Here is a 17,605-nt window from a genome sequence, read left to right as displayed (position 1 = left end):
CCACCTGGCAGATGGCTTCTCCAGAAGTTCAGGAAGCCCGGCTGGAGAGCCAGAGGTCTAGAAAACAGGCTTCGACCCCAGCAGTGATGGTGGCCTTCATTCATCAGACCGCAGAGAAATGTTTGCCGGTCCTGCCTGGCTTCCCACTAAAATGCTCATAGGGAGTTGGTAGTCTGAGAAAATCCAGCTTCCTGCTGGCCGTGGTCACAGCTTTTTTTCCCTTTCCAGATTTTCAGTTTCTCTGTCCTTTGCTCCCTTCTCCCATTGCTCTTTTTACGTTGTGATGTCCTGTGCTCTTTTCTCGGTGCAGAAATCTTTAGTCTGTAATTTATCCTCCTTAGCCAGGCCCTAGGGCTGTGTCCACCAGCAATCTGTGTGTATGCACAGACACACACACACACACACACTCTCACTCTCTCTCTCTCTCTCTCTCTCTCTCTCTCTCTCTCACACACACACACACACACACACACACACACCCCTCTCACACTGTTCTGGCTGCCATGTAGTGTGAGTCAAAAGATGAAGTAATTGCCCTCTCTCTATCTCTCTCTCCTTCTGAACTGTGTCAGGGATCAGCAGACACAAGTATCACAAAGGATCTGATGATTCAGAGATCCCTGCTTGCACTGGGTGCTTGAATGCCAGGTCAGTTGTATTACTAGTTAGGAGTTGGGTTGGGGCTTTCTTTCCCTAACCCAGGCCACACGCACGACCACTCTGACAGACGCTTAGTGCAGTCTCTTCGGTTCTAGGTCTTCAAACTGTGACAGCTTTTCTGAAGAGAAACCTATTTCCCTCAAGTCCGTGAAGATTAGAGTTGCCATTTTGGCCTAGTGACTGCATCTGTGAGGTCATTATTTTGCTAGCCAGTTCTGAAAATTGTCTGCATGACATCCCACCTAGGACTCAGAACTACTTTGTCAAACTGAAATGTAGCCTGAGCATCAAAGCATTATGGCTCAGTGGCAGAGTACTTGCCAGCATGCATGAAGTCCTAGGAGCACACCAGTACTGCTGGGGGAGGGGCAGGGAGGGACCTGCTGGGGGAGGGGCAGGGAGGGACCTGCTGGGGGAGGGGCAGGGAAGGAAAGCATCCTCAGACCTTGCCACTGGGATCTGATACAGAAAATAAAGGGGAGGGCTTCTCTCTCTCCTCTCCTTCTCTCTCTCTCTCTCCCTCCCTCCCTCTCTTTCTCTCTCTTGGTTTTTTAAGACAGGGTTTCTCTGTGTAGCTTTGGTGCCTGTCCTGGATCTCACTCTATAGACCAGGCTGGCCTCGAACTCACAGAGATCCGTCTGTCTCTGCCTACCAAGTGCTGGGATTAAAGGCGTGCGCCACCACCACCTGACTCAATTATTACAATTTCTTAAGGGGGAAGTGACTACATTTTGAATTTACTATCATGACATTTTTAGGGCATTGCAAACAAAAATATTTTTATTTATTCAAAACTGAAATTAAATCTGTGAATACATCACACACACACACACACACACACACACACACACACGATCCTTTGAAATATTTAAATTGGCTGCTATGAATGGCACTCAGCCAAAGAAAATTTAGCTGGGTTTATTTCAATGCAAATATTCCCCAGTCATGATGATAAGTCTGACTTTTCTTTTTATACCAAGAGGCAAAAGTGAAATTTTACCTTTTTTGTGTGTGTGTGCTTTTGTTTTCTAGTGTTGGCAACAGGACCTAGGACCTTATGCTTTCTAGACAAGCTCTCTACCAGTGTGCCCAAATCGATCCCTTTAGTCATTTATTTTCTCAGGCTCTGGGCTGAAGGAAACCCAAATAATTATAAATTACTAATTGTAATTATAATAAATACTTATAAATATAAAATTGGATATTTTTATTATAATGACCATTATATTATAAGCATCTCCATAATTCTATAAATCTAATAAATTGATCTTTTTTGAATGATCCTAATTCCTATCCATGAAGACGCTGTGTATTTTATGTATTAAATGTCTCGGCCATTCCTACGAGCAGTGTCCTCTTCCCGGCTTAGACGGCACACAGACGACACTTCCTGGGCCTGCAGTCATGAATTCCTGGTGAGTTCTGGCAGCTTTTAAGTAACATTCCTGAGTTATTTGGCTCTGTGTGACAAAGCTCTAACTACTGAAAATGATACTTCACAACCGTAACCTCCTTTCTCACCTCCCTCTAGGTCAGTCCCCACAGACGCTTTGCCGCCCCAGTGCTAACGCACGTCTGCGAATATTTCTCATTTGTTAGCTCTTCATCGAATTTTTTAAACAGAGAGAATAGTGAATATGAGAATAATGAAAAATCACCTAGTCACTTGTCTCCCCTGACTTCTTTCTATAAACTTCACCAGCCACCTCTCGGGACCAACACAGAGACAATTTGTCCAGGGTATTATCCATGTTGTGATCATGGCCAAAGATGTCTTTTCTCAGTTCCTAAAAATGTAATGACGACGGGGTTGGAGAGACGGCTCAGTGGTTCAGAGTGCTTGCTGCTCTTGCAGAGGTCCTGGGTTCGGTTCCCAGTGCCCATGCCAGATGACTCATAACCACCGTAACTCCAGTTTCAAGGGATCCAGTGCCTATGGCCTTCATGGGCACCTGCACCAATATGCACATAACAGCACAAGCCCACATACGTTGTGGGATATTTGTACACTATTTGAAGGTGTATTTGCTGCGATTGGTGTAATCAAAAGTTGAATGGCCAATAGCTAGGAAGGAGGTATAGGCGGGACTCCCGGCCAGATAGAGGAAGTAGGAGGAAATAATCGAGGCAGAGAGGAGATGCCAGTGAGACATGGGGGTGGGGGGCAGACATACAGAATGAAAGAAAGGAGCAGGACACATGATGTTTTCCTCTGGCCTCTAAATTCACACACGGGAGTGCACACCTGCACACACATGTGCACATACCACAGACACAGAAACGTGCACACACCACGTGCTTACACACAAAAATATTTTGTGATCGCATCAGCACAGAATACGTATATGAATAACATGTTCCTTCCATTGCTTCCCAAACACAGGACTGTTATGGACACGGCACTTGGCCGCATGAGGTGGCACAGAGCACCTGCAGATGGTGTAAAACCTATGGACGGGTGTGTGGAGACTAATCTAAATACTATGCTATTTTTTTATAAGGGACCCAAGCAGCTTTGGGTTTGGGAGCTAATTTCCCGAGGGATAACCATATGGTAGGTAATCCCACAAACACAATGGGGCCTTTCATTAAGCAAAATACAGGCACTGGCAAAATGTGGTATTGAGTGATTCCAGAGAAGAGAGGGGCTGGCAGAAAAATAATCATGTGACTCCATGTTTAATATATGTATATATATTAAATATATATTAAACACTTTATTTATTTATATGTCTGCATAAAATTACATATATATTAAGTGCTTTATTTATATGTCTCTCTGTGTGTATGTTATGTGTATGGGTGCCCACAGAAGCCAAAAGAGGGTGCCGGATGCCCTGAAGCTGCCATTACAGGTAGATGTGAGGTACCTATACAGGTGCTGGGAACCCACTTTGTGTCCTCTGGAAGAGCAGCAAGTGCTCTTAACCACCAAGACACCTCTTCAACCCCTATAATATATATTTTAAACAGCAGCAGCATCTGGACATGTAGAAAATAACTACTTTTAAAATTATTCCACTCTAAAAAGCTGCCTCTGGTCTCTTAGAACAAATTGGTAATTCTTAAAGAAATATAAAAAGACAATAAAAAAATTGGTTCCAGTCAGTAACCTTTCTCTTGGGCCGTCTTCGTTTATCCGAGAACCTGAAGGTAGTCCGCCAAGGCTCACTCGTACTCAGGTTTCTAATGCCATGCACAGAGAACCTTTAAAAACGACCCCAGAACCAGTTCTTACTGACATGCAGCCCAACTTATTCGCACCTGCATTTTCGCCCCTCATTCAATTTTGCAAGTTTCAGCAAAATGGCAGGAACTGTCTGGCCTTTTCTCAAGTTAAGGAAAGGTCTACGGAGATACTTTTTTTTTTTTTTTTTTTTTTTTTTTTTTTTAAGCAGGGGAAGTTGCGGAGATCCTTTTAAAAATCAGGCCTAACATAAACAACCCTTAATTTACCCCTGATCCACTCACATGGACCTGGCCAGGAAAAGACCGATAGTTTGTGTCTATTTTTCTACTGAGTAGTTGGAACTGAGATGTGCACTCCCAAAGCAACTAAAGATTTTGAGATATTTTTGTTCCAGTGAAATTTTCAGTCCGGGGAAAGGTGGTTTCCCAAACCAGAGTGGTGAAGGACAACTGTCACGGAGCTGGCTGGGGCATCAGGGGTCCGTCATCAGAGTGACTGTCACTGAAGATTTTGACTTTCTGCCCTCCCCGACTGTCTGCACAGGGGTCGTGATTCCCAGCTCCTTGATCTGCCACCCCTGCTCGCTTCTTTCCTGCTTAAAAACACATTTCCACATGGGGCAGGATGCCTCTGATGTGCCGATGAAGGTGCGCTGGCCAGGCCGGAGAGTCGAAGGCTGACGCGGGCGCTCCATGTCTCTTCATACGGCACGACCATAGTTTCATTAAAGCTTTGCATCCCTTATGCATTTATGGGCTGACCCAAACTTCAGCACCTATCTCCTTACAAGGGGAACCCGTCAATCCTGGACTTTAGCAGACAACTCAGTAATGCTTCAGGAGACATCTTTCCTATTATCCCCATTTGGGTTAATTTTCTGTATTTTTAAATCATTTTTATTCAGACTTAAAAAAATGTAAACTTCCACATTTCGGCTCTAGATGGATACACAGATCCTTGTTTAGTAGACCCAAGTCATTAAAGGATCTGGTGTCTTGGTGTTATGATCCTGAGCATGGAAGCCAGTTCATTTCTCCATCAATGCCTTGCTGGAATCTAGTAAGTGATGGTTGGAACGTTTAGATGAGAGGTGTCACCAGCATATAAAACGTGTAATAACAGCATAGACATACACAAGTGCTAGGTGGTTGTGTCTGGCAGCTTAAATGGTACCTTTCTCGTTACTTTATACATTTTTATCTGATTGGTGGTTGGTGTTCATAATCAGGATACTCAACAAAGGAGCCTCCCCAGCCTGATGGAAGGACACGGATAGAAAACCTGCGGATGCAGCCCAGTCAGAGGAGACCAGTGAAAGAGACCATACACCCACATGAGAAATTGTTAATAATGGCAGGCAAGCCTTCCTTTAATGTCAAAGTTTAAAACATATCATTTCCTCCCTTTTACTTGGGTTTCCAATGACTTCTAGACTCTCTGTTTGCTTCTGTCTCCTCTTTCCCTGGTTCCTAATCACTGCACACAGAGCATCCATTAGATCCCCTTCTGTTCAACTGGAGGGAGCTGAAGAAGCACTGGGAAACTTCAAGATGACCCTGCAGAAAAGGGAATTCCTTGCTGCTTTTCAAGTGATGAAAAGAGAACCATCTGGCCAGGCCATGGTGGTGCACACCTTTAATCCCAGTACTCAAGAGGCAGAAGCAGGCGGATCTCTGTGAGTTCGAGGCCAGCCTGGTCTACAGAGTGAGATCCAGGACAGCCAGAGCTATATAGAGAAGCCCTGTCTGGAAGCAACAAGCAAACAAAATAAAAAAGAAAGAAAAGGAAAAAGCACCATCATTTTATTTTTGCCTCTGTCCAGAATTAAATGCCATGTTGGAGTCTGAACAGGCCATGCATTGTGCAAGATGGTGGTATGTGGTCCATTCCTCTGCCCATTCCTGAATCCCAGCATCAAGCAACTTGATCAAAACTGGCAACCCTCCTTCCAAGAAGGAGGGCCTTAATGAACATTCACCTTCAGTTCTCTCAGAACCCTTATCTCAGGTAAGTCCACCTACCCATCTATTCCTTTTCCCTTTTCTAGACAAAATATAGAATTTATTTTACATCATATCCTAGAAGCCAGGAAAGATTAGTACCAAACCATGTAAACCAAACCAAGCTGAGTGGTGGCACACACCTTTAATCCCAGCACTCAGGAGGCAGAGTCAGGCAGATCTCTGTGAGTTCGAGGCCAGCCTGGGCTACCAAGTGAGTTCCAGGAAAGGTGCAAAGCTACACAGAGAAACCCTGTTTCAGGGGAAAAGAAACAACAACAGTATTTTTCCACTCTTTTAAAACAAAACTATAAATACATATTAGAAATTTACAATGAATAATTGAGATGAGAACCTACAGCAACTCTAGAAGCAGAGATATTGCTGGTTCTTGTACCCTAGTCAAAATGCTTTGTACCCCATTATATCTTGTACTGTTAATCATAGTTGGACCACAATGTCAGAGAAAAGTGATACTTTCATGGTAGCTAGACTGAAAACATCCATATTTAAGATAATTTAGCCGTCTTAACATTTATTCTTTTGATTTTAAAAGAAACACATGTTTTGTTTTTGTTTGTTTGTTTTGTTTTTTTAGGAGCTGAGGACCGAACCCAGGGCCTTGTGCTTGCTAGGCAAGCGCTCTACCACTGAGCTAAATCCCCAAACCCCGAAACACATGTTTTGGTTTATCAGAATATCTGGAAATCACAGTGAAGTCAAGAAAGAAAAAGGAAGCAGGGAGAAGACGTCTCACAGCCTTACCAACAGAGGCGAGCACTGTGGACGGTTTGACATCTCTGGTTTCCCACCGCACTTTGCCTGGCTTTCTGTTACCCGCCCAACTCCGACCCCAGAGCCAGGCCTCAGCCCAGGAGGCGCCGCTCTGTGAAGTGTCTCACAGGGCTGGGAGGAGCCGCTGGTGCTGGCATCAGTCGCTGAGGGAGATGAGCGAGAGGGTGTGTGTGTGGGGGGGTGTGTGTGTGTGGTCAAAACCACGGAGGGAAGGGAGTGAGGCGGATCTCCGTGGTGGAGTGTTTACCTGGTATGCTTGAGGCCCTGGGCTTGACCCCTCCAGCACCACAAAATGAATAAAATATTAATAAAAATTAAATTAGATGTTAATTATTCTAATTTAGGAGGGGGAGTCAAATGGCTATGGAAGACACTATGAAAACTGGGGTAGATGTCTTTCCCCCAAAGGGACAATGGACCTGGGAATCGTGACTGAAGGAAAGGCGGCCCGTACATTTATCTCCTCTTGACCTCGTCTCTCTCTAGTCATTATTCACTTGCTTATTTAAAGATAGGATTCCACTAGGTAGCCTAGGCAGACCTGGAACTGACTATGTGGTCCAGGGTGTCTCTTCCTCCCAAGTATAGGGAATACAGGAGCACACCCAGAGCTAACCTATTCTCCCATTTAAAAGAGAAACCCGTCACCTAGATTCTTATGCTAAAATGGACTGCTTGGTAAATATTATCATTAAGATGTTTTTAAACATTATGTGGATGGAGCCAAAGCCTCTAAACAGTGTACTTGTTCAAGTTTCGTCTGCTTTTTCTAACAGCCACAGAGAGAGGTTTCACCAAAGGTCTCCAGCCAGTACTTAATTCACCATTATTTTTGCTGTGGTATGTTTTGTTTGAGACACGGTCTTGCAATATAACCTTAGCTGGTGACCTGGAGCTTGCTATGTAGACCAGGCTGGCCTCAAACTCAGAGATCCACCTGCCTCTGCCTTCACAAGTGCTGCTATTAAAGGTGACCACTGTGGTGGCACACACCTTTAATCCCAGCACTCAGGAGGCAGAGGCAGGTGGATCTCTGTGAGTTTGAGGTCAGCCTGGTCTACAGAGCGAGATCCAGGACAGGCTCCAAAACTACACAGAGAAACCCTATCTAAAAAAAAAAAAAAAAACAACCAAAGAAAGGAAGGAAGGAAGGAAGGAAGGAAGGAAGGAAGGAAGGCAGGCAAGCACAGCCACGTCCAGCCAACTCATCATTCTTAAATAACAGTGTGACTATGAATGTCCTAGTCTCAGACACATGCCTGTGTGAAAAACATACAGAAAACTCTGCAAACTGAAGCCAGTCAAAAAAGATCTCTAGACTCCAGCAGTCCCAAGCCAAGCCTGTGTAACTTTGCCTGAACATTTCCCCGATGCAGATGAACACAAGACTTTCTCTCCTCTTGTGTAGACATCCCCACTACCCTTCAGCTCAGCGCTTCTCAGCCTCCCTGACGCTGCCACCCTTTCATACAGGTCCTCATGTGTGGTGACCCCCCCAGCCATAACATTATTTCATTGCTACTTCATAACTGTAACTTTGCTACTGTTATGAATCATAATGTAAATATCTGATAAGCGACTCCAAGGGGGGGGTCACGACCCACAGGTTGAGAACTACTGTTTTGGTGCTTCTGCAATCCAGCATTTGCAGACAGCTTCATTTTCCCAGTAGCCACTTGAACACTGCTGGGGGAGCTAGCCATAGGCTTTAGGGTGTGCCTTAAATTCTTGCATTCTGTTCTTTGGGTCCCCAGTCCCTACAGGTCACTTAATGCATAACCAACCACCCTCACCCCTGGTCAGGTGGATTTAGGACAATGACCTCACAGAATTCAGATGGGGCTCAAGAGTCCCACACAACCCAGAGAGCTGGCTTTGTGATTTACACCGGAGGATAAGGACGTTTCTTTTCACTCCCCTGAATCCACTGTTGCAAGCAGGCTCATGAAGTCACGATACAATGTATGTTTTTCTACCAATCGTCCTCAGAGCTGGCAGATGCCTAAAAATCAACAAGGTTCTCATTAAGTCAGTAATCAGTCTGCTCGACACAAACCTGTATTTTTCTGGTTGTTGAACAAGTTTGTCCACAAAGGATCAACTCTTACACCACCCCTAGGAAATGTTATCCCATTAGGGAGGTCAGGTTTTTTCCACCGATGAATGCTGGCGGCTTTATTTCAGCCTTTGCAAGGACACAGAGGCCGATGTGTCATTTCCTAAAAACTACCTTGTGGTTTCCCAGTTTTCCACCACGATCCTTCTCAAAATACCTGGACTCGAGTTTTTACACGTTTTCGCCAGGCTTTTGTTTACAATTAGTTAGCGGCCCTTTCTAAATTGAGAGGCAATTCTTCAGAAGGGTATAGTAGTGGGACAATTGGAAATTCTTAAAAATTGAAGAACTATGAAAAATCTAGTGGGCTGGAAATAAGGCTCAGTGGTTAAGGGCACATACTCCTCATCCAGAGGACCTGTGTCCAATTCCCAGCACCCTGTGACTCCATCTCTAGGAGACCTGATGCACTGCTCTGTTCTATCCTCTGTAGACACCTGCACTCACACACACATCCCCACATACACACTCACACACACATCTCCACACACACACATCCCCACACACACTCACACACACATCCCCACATACACACTCACACACACATCCTCACATACACACTCACACACATTCCCACATACACACTCACACACACATCCCCACATACACACTCACACACACATCCCCACATAACACTCACACACACACACACTCTCACACACATCCCCATATACATCCTTACACACATCCCCACATAGACACTCACACACACACACTTCCACATACACACTCACACACACACACACCCACATACACACTCACACACACACATCCCCACATACACACTCACACACACACATCCCCACATACACACTCACACACACACATCCCCACATACACACTCACACACACACATCCCCACATACACACTCACACATCCCCACATACACACTCACACACACACATCCCCACATACACACTCACACACACACATCCCCACATACACACTCACACACACACATCCCCACATACACACTCACATCCCCACATAGGCACTCACACACAAATCACATAATTAAAAATAAATCTTCACAAATGCCTTTGAAAGAGTCAAACTGAGCTTCATAACGCATTTTTAAAGGAAGCTGAAATATCCTATTTGTCAAATGCTCCAAATGTTTATTCTGCAGGGACTGGGATGCGGCTCAACGGTACAGCACTTGTCCAGCACGCGTGAGGCCCTAGCTGTGTGGCCTCAGCAGCACAATAAATAAAGAAGTTAACCAACTAAGTAAGAGGAATCCTTCCAAGCATTTTAACCGAGTCACAGAAATGTTTACCCATTTCAGGAGAAGCAGATGAGAAATATAATTCATTAAATAGTTTTAATTTTTCTCTGCATTCTATGTCAGCCATAGCTAATACAAAAGTTCCTTACCCCGTTTGGGAGGCAACACATCCCATAATACATAGAGGGGCACAGAAAGCTTCTCTTCCCTGAAAAATGTCTGTGATTTAATTTCTACTTTACAACTTTAAAATAGCCAGGCAGTGGTGGTGCTCGCCTTTAATCTCAGCACTTGGGAGGCAGAGACAGGCGGATGTCTGTGAGTTCGAGGCCAGCCTGGTCTATAAATCAAATTCCAGGACAGCCTGGGCTGTTACACAGAGAAATCCTGTCTTGAAAAACCAAAAACCAAAACCAAGCCACACACACAAAAATGAAAACCAACAAACAAACACTTTAAGAGAAACCCTGTCTCGAAAACAAACAAACAAACACTTTAAAATAACCCTACTGGCTGTGCACATTTAAAAGAAAAGGGATGCTGCAATTCCAACCTCAGTAGAGGCCAACAAGCGTGGTGGGTTCTAGCACACTAGACCCAGGCGTTAGAGCTTCTGGGGGGTCACTATGACGTCATCAATACGGGAAGGTGCAGGGGGGCTCTGGGTACTTAGGGCTGCTGTTCATCTTCCCTTCATAGCTTGTCATTGTCAAGAGTCTTCCTTGGCCTGGAGAGACGGCTCAGCACTAAACAGCATGGACTGCTCTTGCAGAGGACCTGGGTTCAGTCCCCAGCCCCGACGTGGCCGCTCATAACCATCCATCATTCCAGTTTCAGAGGATTCGAGCTTTCTTCCGGCCTCCCTAGGCACTGCACACACGTGACGCCCACACACACATGCAGGCAAAACATCCACACACATAAAAAAAAACAGTCTTGACGTGGACCCAAGGCTGTCATTTTCTCTCTTTTTTTTTCTTTATTTTGCATATTTTCTCTTTTTTTAAGAGCAAGTGTTGTATGGCTTTTGGTTTATGCTGGGTTTGTCCACATATTTTACAATTACTCCCCACCCCAACACGATATCATTCTGTAGCCTAGGCTGTGCTGGGCTCAATATTTAGGCCCACATTGGCTTCAAACCCATTAGCAATCCCCCTGCCTCAACCTCTCAAGTACTGGGATTACAGGCATGAGTCACCACGACTCACACAAACACTTTATTTTCTAAAAAATAAAATAAAATAAATTATTTTTAATTATACATTGGGAGTGTGTCTGTGTAGTGCATGCATGTGAATGCAGTGCCCACAGAGGCCAGAAGAGGGCATCAAATGCCCCGGATCTGGAGTTATAGATGGTTGTGAGCTGCCCAACATGAGTGCTGGGAACTACCTCAGGATCTCTGGAGGAACAGTCAGTACTGTTAACCTCTGAGCCATCTTTCTAGCCCCACGAATACCTCTCCTGATGCAAGCTTTCATACAATATTTTATGTTACTCATTAGCAGAGTTGAGGTCAACACACACACACACACACACACACACACACACACACACACACACTCACCATAGCTATATCTACTTTTGTCTATGTTTACGTAACCTTGGATTTTTAAATAGGTATTATTAATTAGTTAATGGCTAAAGTTAGTTGACCTTTATCATTCTCAAAATTTTAATACACATAATTCTCAAGTCCATGTTAGTGCCTAAGATACATGCTCTCGTATACAGCTACCCAGCAGGGCACCTGGGCACTCTGGGCCCCCAGATTTAACCTACCCAGAACCAGAATCTTCAGGACCTCTGAGTTGCTGGCATTTTCTTGGTCCCCTGTGTTTTTTTTTTATTTGGGAAACCACCCGACACCCCCTCCCATACCCACTCTATATATCCCCAGCCAAATGCCAGCCAGTGATTACCACTCTTGGAATTCATAACATCCTCTATCCGGGCACCCTCCTCCCAGCACAAGGCTCCTTTAGCCTCTGCCTGGATTGGTCAACAGTTTTTGCACTGCTCTGCCTCTCTCTCAGGCACGTCCTCGCCCAATGCCAGTGTGAATGGCAATCCCTGAAAGGCAAGGGCAAGCCTGTGCTAATAGAGAAGAATGGCTCCCCATTCTGCAGGGCCAGCCCCGGCCCTCAGCTCGGGGGAGCCAAGCACTTCCTCTGGGCCCCTTTGCTTCTCACATGCATTTCTTCACAGTGACGAACCGGGCTGCAGGTGCAGACAGACCCTCACATGTTCCCATCTGCGCTGCCCTCGGACTTCCCACCCCACCTCTTCCTGGAGTCCAGCTCACTCCCTCGTTCCCAGCCCTCCGCCTTCCTTGTTGGGCACCCCCCCCCCACTTCCCAGCTCCCATGGAGAAGCATTTCTGGCTGCCTCCTCTGACTCTGCTGCCGCCCTGCCTCACGCTGTCCAGACCTCTGTCCTGAGACTGTTTTCCTGTACATTTTAAAGTTGTCTGCTTGTCACTGTCCCTTGCTGGGATTTCTTACTGGCTCTTGTGCCCCCAGAGCCTGGCACAGCTCCTGGTATTCAGTAGGTGCTCAGTACATGTTTGCTGGAGGCACATCCCTCTGACCAGAGGTGCATGTACAGGGAATAAAGGGAGGCACAAGAGAGCAGTGTCTTCAGAGTCCTGGAAAATTCTAGAAACAGGATGAGACTTTAGGAGCTGTCTTTATAGACTTAAACGTAAGTACCATGCTAGCTGGCATCCTCAGAAGACAGACAGCTGGTAAAGGGTTCAAAACCAACTGAAGAATGTAGGTCAAAGGCTGACCAGCGAGGAGAAGCCGGGACACTTCACTCTAACCATTCCCCCCCCCCCGCCCCCCCCAAGGCTGATCTTGATTCACAAAAGGCTCTGAGGTGAATTCCAACAACAGCTTTGGTCATGTTTCAAAATGAGTTCAAAGTGCTTTTCTTTTTTTTTTTTAATTCCTACTTCAGAGGAAAAATAAAAGAGGAAAAACAACAGGAAGTGGACATTTCTAGGCCCTGGATAACGACAGTAGCTTTGGACAAGGACAACAGCCCACGCCAAGGGGGAAGCAAAGGAGAGGATGGACCTTCAGCAGCAGGAGGAAGGGGCAGCAGGTAGGATGGGGTGCCTGTGGCCATCCACGCTTTGCTGACTGCCACTGCGTGCTGGCTACACCCCCACCCCACCCTCTGCACCCCACTTCCGCCCTGTGACCTCCCCAGGCGTCTGGAGCCTGCAGAGGCAGGAACAGGCCACCCACAGAGGGCTGACTGGGCCATGGTTCCACACTTCTCAGTGTAGCACTCGCCTCCGAGTTCTTCCTGGGTCTGCCTGCGTCAGGGCTGAGAAGCAGAGTAAGGAAAGAGGCGGGGTTCCCAAGGGTGGGGAATTCACAGCGTCAGGGATGAAGGAGCATGACCCGGTAAGAGCAAGGCAGCCGGCCTGGTTACACAGAGGACAGCCGTGGAGAACCTTGATCTAGAAAAGCAGTGGGAAGGAAGAGATCAAATGTCTGTCCATCACGTACGTGCTGTGGTGAGTTTGGTGAGGAAGGCCACAGTGGAATAAAACGGATAATATAACCTGTGCCAAGAGGACTGAGGCTCGGCCCTGAATGTCACCCACAAAGCCCCAGTTCACCGCTCTCAAGTGCGACCAGTGTCACTGTGTCTACAGACAATAAATATCTCACAGCGCTGACTTCAAATTATGGGCAACTCACGTAGCTCCTAAACAGCTATAAAACCTAAAATTTAAAAACCATAAAACATTCAAATCAAACGGTAAGAAGTACCAAGGTTTCAGGAGGAAAACAGTACAGTTTCCTTTAAAAACTTTCCGGAAACTTTCCGGGGATGGATTTGTTTCTGCTACAAAGTTTTCTAACTTGTTTTTTGCTTGTTTGTTTTGTTTTGATTTTTGTTTTTGAAGACAGGATTTCTCTATGGAGCCCTGGCTGTCCTGAAACTCGCTCTGTGGACCAGGCTGGCCTCAATCACAGAGATCCTCCTGCCTCTGCCTCCCTGAGTGCTGGGATTAAAGGGGTGCCCTACCATTACCAGGCAAGTTTTCTAATTTGTAACCAACCAACTCATGATATAATTAGAAGGAAGAACCAAACAGTCCAGGCTTTCGTTTGCTACATAAGACATCTTGTTAACAATGTTGTCCCATATTTAGACTTTAGAGTCCAAAGTAACAGGGTCTCCTTCCCTGAGCCCTGGAAATCAGCCCAGTGAGGTGGACTCTGCCCAGGGGTAGGAATCCCACAGCAGGCCAGCTGCAGGCCTCCGAGTTAGATTAAGTGAGATAACCTCCAGCGAGTTCAGCTAGCCTGACCTGGAGCATTGATAAGCTGAGGCCATTTCATATTTCCTCTTCTTTCAAATTTGATATCGGACGGAAGGGAATAAGCCCAGAACAGAAGCTCATAATACAGGGTGGGTCAGAAAACCATTGCTTTATCTGACCTCTCCAAGAATGCTTAGGCAACACTGATAAAATTAAAAAAAAAATTGCCAATTTATAAGCAGCAATGCGTAGAGTCTCCCAGGAGACGGGCGTCAATAGACACACAATACGAAGACGAACATGGCAGCGCCCTAGACCTCGAGGACTCCATCATCCGGCAGGAGGCTGCGTTAGACTGACAGGCAGGTGAGGACCAGGGAACCTGAAATTGGAGGAGAGGTTTTGGTGCTGTTAGCCGTGTGGTAGCGAGTGAGCATCTCAGCCTCTCCAGGGTTCCGTCTTCATTATTAAGGGTTGGCCACAGCATCGATACACAGGAAGTGGGGGTGGGGTGGGCAAAAGATTCTGGTGAAAGTCCCTGGATCCAGGGCTTGGCACGGAGGCATGGCAATAAACAAAGACTTTCAGGGAACTTTACAGGTAACTCCAGGAAGGGAGGGGGGAGGGACGGAGATAGAGAGATAGAGAGAGAGAAAGAGAAAGAGAGACAGAGACAGAGAGACAGACAGACAGACCAGAAAAGGATCTTTAAAAACAAAATTTGAATAAACAGGGCTGGTGAGATGTCAGTGTGTTGCTGACTATCGGATGAGTTCCATCCTGGAACCCACAGGTCGTCGGAAGGTGAGGACCGACTTCCTCAAGTTGTCCTCTGACTTCCCCATGTGCACTGTGGCGTGCCCATCGCAGATTTACAAATAACTGAGCACAAGAAAGTATGTGAAAATATAATTAGTGTCAACCTTTCTGTGTTCTGTGAGCTGCAGAAAGCCAGACACGTGTGGTGGTCTGAGAGAAAAAGGCCCCCAATGGGAGGGGCACTGTTAGGAGGTGTGGCCTTTTTGGAGGAAGCGTGTCACTGTGGGGGCGGGCTTGGAGGTCTCTTTTCTCAAGCTTCACTCTGTGTGACAGTCAGTCGACTTCCTGCTGCCTTCTGGTCAAGATGTGGTCAGCACCACATCTGCCTGCATGCTGCCAGGCTCCCCTGATGACAATGGACTGAACCTCTGAAACTGTAAGCGAGCACTTTCTTTAAATATTTTCTGTATAAGAGTTGCCATGGCCGTGGTGTCTCTTCACAGCAATAAAAAACCCTAACTAAGACGACATGTAAGGAAAAGAATAAAAACATTCCTCATGGGGCTGGAGAGATGGCTCAGTGGTTAAGAGCACTGGCTGCTCTTCCAGAGGTCCTGGGTTGAGTTCCAGCACCCACATGGCCGCTCACAACTGCCTGTAACTCCAGTTCCAGGGGATCGACACCCTCACACAGACTTACATGCAGGCAAAACATCAATGCACATGAAATAAAAATAAATAAATTATTAAAAAAACATTCCTCACGTAACATGAAGGAGTTCTATAAGGTTCTTTTGAATTCCTAGCTTTTCCTACTGTGGAGAGAGAGAGAGAGAGAGAGAGAGAGAGAGAGAGAGAGAGAGAGAGAGAGAGAAATGCTATGTACACATATGGATATACATATATATGCATGCATATATACAAGCACACATACATGTTTGTCTATGTGCCCCCATGTACATTTATATATAGATGTAAACACTCCCATCTTAGTATAATTCCAGGATTTAAGAGGTCACCGACTTCCAGGAGTATCTAATGTTAACCTCACTTGCACATCCCTGTCTGCTCTGTTTCCTGCTGGCCCCACCACACCCTGTCCCAGGACAGGACCCAGGAAGCTGCAGGGGGGCTGATGAAGCCACCCCGGAAGCTCACATTTGCACCAATGGCAAGCTCGCTCTCGGGCCCTGCTCTGAAAACAGACACAAGTGACTCTCTTTTCCCAGTGTAGTTCGTCCCGGGAAAAGTGTAGAGAGACTTGGCGGAACCGTGGTACCCAGTGAGGCCTGTGGTCACCTGTGACCCCCAGTGAGGCAAAGGATGGCACCGGACCTCCACTTTACCGGGAGTCCTGGCTTTGAACGGGCTGCGGCTCCTTTAAGGCAGGTGCCCTGAACCCTACCTGACTCAACACATTTGATTTATTCCTCTTGTGTCAACACCAACTAACCCCTGTCTCGGAGGAAGAAAAGAAAGAGATGTATGTGAAAGCGTTTTGCTGGCTGCCTCTGTCTTGGCCAGCAGAGAGGGGGTCTCCCAGCCAGAATGGCAGAGACGGGCCACATCCCACCAGAACGTGGACCCCTTCACTTCATGTTCCTGTGGTTTGGGGTTGAGAAAGCAGGTGGCGTGGAAAAGAGGAGGTTGGAAAGCTACTTGAAACTCTTTTGTTTTGGGGGTGGGGTGGGGTTCTGCAAATAGGAAGCTGTGAAACTTTGAATTTTTTTGCCTCCAGATTCTGCATAGCAAAAAGTGTGAAATCTGTGGTCCTTAACAATGAACATGCAAAAATAGATAAATAAATGAAAATCTTAGATTTCAGAAGTAAACTAAGCGAATTAAAGAAAGGCTTTAGGACTGCAAAGAGATAGGAAATCCAAAGGTAACAGGAAAGATTTAAAGGACAAAATAAACTAAGAAGCATAGGACTCAGAGAAGCTGAGTGGAGCTCATGGAGACGATGAGTTTAGGAGCTTGCTCTTTAATTAGGAGTGTGTGAGTGAGTATGAGTGTGTGTGTGTGTGTGTGTGTGTGTGTGTGTGTGTGTGCTTCCCATAGAGTCCAGAACAAGGTGCCAGATCTCCTGGAGCTGGAGTTACAGACAGTTATGAACCACTCAGTGAGGGCGCTGGGAACTGAACTCGGGTCCTCTGAAAGAACAATACATGCTCTTAACTGCTGAGTTCTCTCTCCAGCCCCACAGCTGGCTCTTTAAAACAACAATAAAAAAAAATCAAAACTGCCAAACGCTAGTGTTCAACTAAGGGAAAATGTGACATCAGGAACACAGGAGGCAGCCACACTGGTGCCAGCCATGATTCCGTGTGGACTGCAGTGAACACACTTGAAACCAAGCCAACCAAGTCAGCAATGGCGTGAGAAGCTGGTATCCAAGCAACTGCAGGAACTCTAGCCAGGTCACCATTGCTGTGACGAAACACCATTACAAAGCAGCTCGGGGAGAAAGGATTTATTTCAGCTTACACTCCCATGTAGTAGTCCATCACTGAGGGAAGTCAGGGCAGGAACCGGAAGCAGGAGCTGATGCAGAGGCCATGGAGGGG

The sequence above is a fragment of the Peromyscus leucopus genome, chromosome 23 (assembly GCF_004664715.2).
Source record: "Peromyscus leucopus breed LL Stock chromosome 23, UCI_PerLeu_2.1, whole genome shotgun sequence".
NCBI lineage: Eukaryota > Metazoa > Chordata > Mammalia > Rodentia > Cricetidae > Peromyscus > Peromyscus leucopus.
Note: the sequence above shows the minus strand (reverse complement) of the source record.